Source organism: Dermacentor variabilis, unplaced genomic scaffold (assembly GCF_050947875.1).
Source record: "Dermacentor variabilis isolate Ectoservices unplaced genomic scaffold, ASM5094787v1 scaffold_12, whole genome shotgun sequence".
NCBI classification, from domain to species: Eukaryota; Metazoa; Arthropoda; class Arachnida; order Ixodida; family Ixodidae; genus Dermacentor; species Dermacentor variabilis.
In genome coordinates this window covers 76,220-81,273 of record NW_027460280.1, presented here as the reverse complement: position 1 = coordinate 81,273, position 5,054 = coordinate 76,220, and the positions used below count along the sequence as shown (strand labels likewise).

General features: G+C 45.6%; 2 long non-coding RNA genes across 4 annotated transcripts; one reads left to right on the top strand and one right to left on the bottom strand.

Annotated features, from left to right (window-relative positions):
- The first annotated feature begins 274 nt into the window (after positions 1-274).
- On the top strand, positions 275-2,962 carry LOC142566303 (uncharacterized). Of its 3 annotated transcripts, none has more exons than XR_012825012.1 (3): positions 275-457; positions 589-2,522; positions 2,581-2,962. It is a non-coding gene; the product is annotated as an uncharacterized LOC142566303 (long non-coding RNA). The 3 variants fall into 3 exon arrangements; XR_012825014.1 differs by having other exon boundaries at positions 278-457; positions 1,612-2,522; XR_012825013.1 differs by having other exon boundaries at positions 278-837; positions 1,612-2,522.
- LOC142566304 (uncharacterized) lies at positions 1,088-4,368 on the bottom strand. The gene is made up of 2 exons (XR_012825015.1): positions 3,993-4,368; positions 1,088-1,201 (listed from the first exon to the last, which is right to left on the bottom strand). It is a non-coding gene; the product is annotated as an uncharacterized LOC142566304 (long non-coding RNA).
- Positions 4,369-5,054: the final 686 nt, after the last annotated feature.

Sequence of the window (5,054 nt, the reverse complement as noted above, 5' to 3'; positions counted from 1 at the left end):
ATGTTAAAACCATAGAATTTCTCACTATATTACCCATAGAGTTAGTAGAACAACTCTAGAGGAAAAGCTGGGCGGGAAAAGTGGGAACCTCTAGGGCGCCGCCCTGTTGCTACTGGTCAATGTGGCCAGCGCAATTACTATTGAAAGGGCTGAAAGCAAGCACAGGTCACCTTATGCTTTCTCATCTAAAAACGCATACCTGATGGCTTTATGAAGGTGGTACGTTAATAGTAAGTTTATAGAAAGCGATCGCTAAGTCCGCGACTTATGTAAATCACGATGTACGCATTCTTGCAATAAAGGATGACACGAATTTCGGTTTCGGATCTGTTTTTGGATGCGTAGTAGTTTCGTACAGTTTAGGTTTGACATGCGATCGCGCGTCGACATCGGACGCTATGGCACACACACTCGTGCCTTGTGTGCCACCGAAGTGCTCTGGCATATACCTTGACATGTAAGTAAACGAATGTATCTCCTTGTTGAGAATATCACGCGAGTAGGCAGCTCTTGTGGTGCATCACAATCGTTTGAGAAGCGTCACAGTAGAGCATTTTTCTGGATGCGGAGCGGTGTTTTTATTTGCAGGTTTCCCTTCAGTAGGAAATTGCTGGACAGGCGGACCAGCGCACCGGAATTGTACTGGCGAAGTCGCAAGCAACTCAAAGAATCTGTTTAATTGTTGCACTTTGAACAATCATGCTTCTACAAGGCCACAGCAGACAAACAGTCTGATGCCGAGTATTTCTCTGCCACGAAGTAATCAAGAGGCGAGTGCCTAATGCGGACGAAATCGAGTGCATCGGGACTTAGAACGGCAGGAGGCTCAGCTACTTGGTAAGGATTCATTATGCAAAACAGAGGTGAGGCGTGCAGACGGGACACAAGAGTAGAGAAGTGGGCGGCGCTCGTGTTGTTTGCTTGTAAATACTCTACTCTTTGTGTCCTGTCTGCACGCCTCACCTCCGTTTTGCATAACGAGTGCATCAACCCACATATTAATAGCGTAGGCGTTTTATTAACTGTGAAATATTTTCAACACTTCCTTGCATGCCATTTCATGTGGAATATCTTTTCTGGTCACAAATTTGTGCAGGGAATCTATTTGCATGATTGACTCCGGGCCTGGGGAACGTTCACTTGCGCTTGATGCTGAGTCTTTTCCATGTATCCATAAACTGAAGATATGCACATCAGATCCCTGCGAGCATTTTCAAAATTCAATTATTTTAGACAACAGGCACAGATGCAATACTGACATAATCCCGAGTACCACTAAGCAGCTGGGACACATTTTTGTTGACCATACTCGCAGGTAAAATAAGTAGATCATGTGGACAGCTCCAGCTCATTCTCCTTAAATTAGTGTGTACAAGGGGTATGCAAAGATAATTTTTTTTCTCGCGCACCAATTATTTTGCTGTATAAGCAAGAGAACCCACCACGTTAGTGTAACGTATCTTGCACATCACACTAATATGTGCTTTAATTTACCAAGTGAGATGAGTTACTTTTATGGCTCATTCAGTCATATCGCACTGCAAGCTGCATTCATCAATCTTCAATTGGATTTTACAAATGTTTAATGAAACATGTTTCCCTTTTATGCAGATATGCAATGGCAAGCCCTTCCGTGTGTTCCAAAGGTAAAATTTAAGCTCTAAATTAAAAAAGATATTTTTAGTCAGAAACAAGCAAAAATGGTGAATGCAGAGTATCAAAGCCCAAGGTACAGAAATTATGAGAAGTATCGAATGGTTTTAAGGAAAGAGTCGTATTTGCAAATGCAACTCTTTAGTGGAGGTCAAGCAAGTCAATATAGGTAGAATATTCTGCAAGATTATGCGAGTGAGGGGATGTCAAACAATGGTTCAGGAAATGCGTTGTTTTTCTGCAAAACAAAAGCTATGATTGTCATTACATAAGTAATTTTAGCATCATGAGACTGGTGCTTGATAAATTCAGAAATAAACCAAAAAACAAGACAAGCAAAAATAAAAAAACAGTTTAATGATGCTCTCTCCACACTGGGATAAATAAAAATAAACACATCACATCTAATGTGGACATATCAGACGCCTTGTGAAACACGAAAGGAAAAATTCAGTTTCGAGCTATGGAACTTGCCGCATAGATGTGGGGGGCCTTGCACTAATAGTGATAGTTACCACTGCATTTAGAAATTGAAAGCATTTGTGCAGACAAGGATGATTCTTTATATTTTTGGCTACCACTTCAAATGCCTCCACCAAGTGTTACAATGCTGCACGCAGCCATACTAAGGATCTCGCAGCAACACCTGCAGGTAAAAAGCAGAAGCAGTCAAAGTCCTGGTGTGTACTGGACACCATGCTTGAAAATTTTTTGGTAAGAAGAGTGCAAGAAGCAGACATAACTGCATTGATTTCATTAATTTCCCATTTGAATGGCCTTTTCTTTTTGCTTAGACAATGCCTACGCCTAGTCACAGCAGCTCCCTCATACAGACTCCGCAAGCCAAGAGGCCGTGGAGGCAAATGCAGGTAAGAGGCAAGAAGCAATAGCACTGGTGTCGACATTCATCTAATTTCTTTCGTTTAGGCAGCCAGCACACCTCGAACAGCCACCTTGACTGTGGGTGTGCCACCCTAGTCGTAAAGGAAACATTTGAGGGAAAGCAGCAGGCAATGTGAACAGCCACTTCTCCATGTAAACAATACTCTTTCTCTCGGATGACTCCTACGCCTCGCCACGCCAGCACACTTGTGCACAAAGATGCCGTGGAGGCACGTGCAGGTCAGAGGCAAGAAGCAGTGGCACCGGTGTCGACATTCACCCAATTTCTTTTTCTTACACTGAGACAGCCAGCACACCTCGAACAGCCACCTTGACTGCGGGTGTGTCAGTAGATTCCTGTTGTACATATGCTCATAATAAACTTCAGTAAACTTGAACTTGATAATAAACTTGAAGGCAAATGGGACATTGATGCATTGTATTTTTGAACATTTATTGTACACATACAATATATGTTACACTTTGCAGTGCTACAGAGCGTATTTTGAAGCTTCCCCCTATATTTTGCACCTTTAATTACGTATGTGTTGTGTGGCCCTCAATGCAGTTCATGTTGTAGCAGCTGCTTTGTCTGTGTATCGCACATTGGCTTAAGCTCGTGATATCCACATACTTCTCTCACATATACAAAATAAAGTTCTATGTAGTCCTCAGTGTTACGACAAAAAATGAAAGTAAACAATCCGATCGTGGAATTGTGTTTAATGCAGTGACTCCTATGACAGTTACTGACAAGCTGACAACTTGAACTGGTGAATTGGTCCATAGCCTCCTCTATTTTTCAAAAATAAAGGAGGCTATGGATCCGTCATGGCAAGGAATTTTATGTATACATAAAAAGAGGGGGGTATGTGTGTGTGTTTGTAGTAGGGGGTATAGGATTAGGGCGGTACGAAAAAATGTACCAACACCGTCCTCTAGACCCATTGCGTTAAGGTACCGTAATAAAGCGTATTATGCATAAAGTTCACACAACCAACTCAGATATTACTGCACACGCCAGGCGACGCGAGCTACATTTGTCATGACGCATTCGCGACTGCACCGGATGCCCTCCATATTATTCTCTTTAATCGTGCACACTGCACCGAGGCAAAAGAAAGATCATGGGCGCAGGTGCCTTTAAGGTATCTCGACCTTGCGAGGCTCTGCTGCGCGTGCCAGGGGAGCTGTCCGTGCGAGCACTCCCTGGCACACACCTGCCTCGGCGGCCCCAACCTAGGTACCGTTCTGCTTCGAGCTTTGATCCCCCCACTGTCGCTTGAGTGCCCTGGAGTTCCTGCGCCGCCTGCTTTATTATAATCTCAGGTGCTCTCCTGAGACTTCCGTTTGTAGGTTACATGTGCCCTACCCCAACTGGATCAGTGCTTATAATAATAAAAAAGCCCGATCTATCGTCGCGACGATAGATCGCGAAAGCGGCTTTTGCAACGTACCGCGCCCGTGCGAAGAGAATTACGGAACGCCAACGAGGAATCTGACCACAGCTCCGAGCTCGTAACCTCGTCGAGTGACACTCCTGCAACAGGCGTGACCGCTGAAAACCGCATACCGCCGGAAACTTCAACAAGATCATCCCTCGGTTGCATAACTGCCACCTGTACGGTCAACATGGACCACACCCACACCGCCCCGCAACATAGAATAAAGAACCAACTTATAAAGCCCAAACACACGGCTGCACCCACACGTCACGACACTACAAGCGAGACGCCATGCTGCTACGCTGCTACGGTTGCCGGATTAAAACTGACTACTGTCACCAAGTCTAGCAAGCGTCTCAGGAGCTGGTAACGTCGGCGCGTAGCAACATGGCGGCGCTCTTGCGGTTCCCGATTTCAATGCATGGGCCCACGGAGGAAGGTAACTAAGGAGAGGCCCTGACGTCACTCTTTGTGAAGCAATAGTGAAGCCGGAAGTTGGCGTTGCTCATCGCGATGCTCCGCCTTTTGTGCCACCCTCCTCTCTTGTTTACATCTTTCGCGAAACCACGCCGCGCTGCGCGTGGTTTCGCGCACGCTCGCGCAACATCCGGCAGAGCACAGTGCAGGTAACACAGCGCAACAAGACACGGTGACTAACACAAACCCGCCCACACAGCGCCTTTGCCACGGCACGAAACCTACCAGAGCAACACGTGTGAGCGCTCAAAATCAGAACAACGCCGCCATTGTGGCCCAAAAGGCGTGGCCATACAACAAAAAAAATATAAAAAAGCAGCAAAAAAATGAGAACCGACTACGTCATTTCCGCCACACTTTTCTCCTAGCGCGCGGAGGGGGTAGGGCCTCTCCTTAGTTTCCTTCCTCCGTGCATGGGCCCTATCATAGAGTTCACTTTGTAGGAAACTCTATGGGCCCTATGGGTAGCTTGTCCTCTAGAGTCAGTATAGTAACGCTATGATATTACCTAGAGGGAAATCTGGCGCTGCTGCGCTGTGGTATGCATGGGAATGCTGGTATATTCAACGTTTATAGATACTTTTTTAGTTCCGGAAC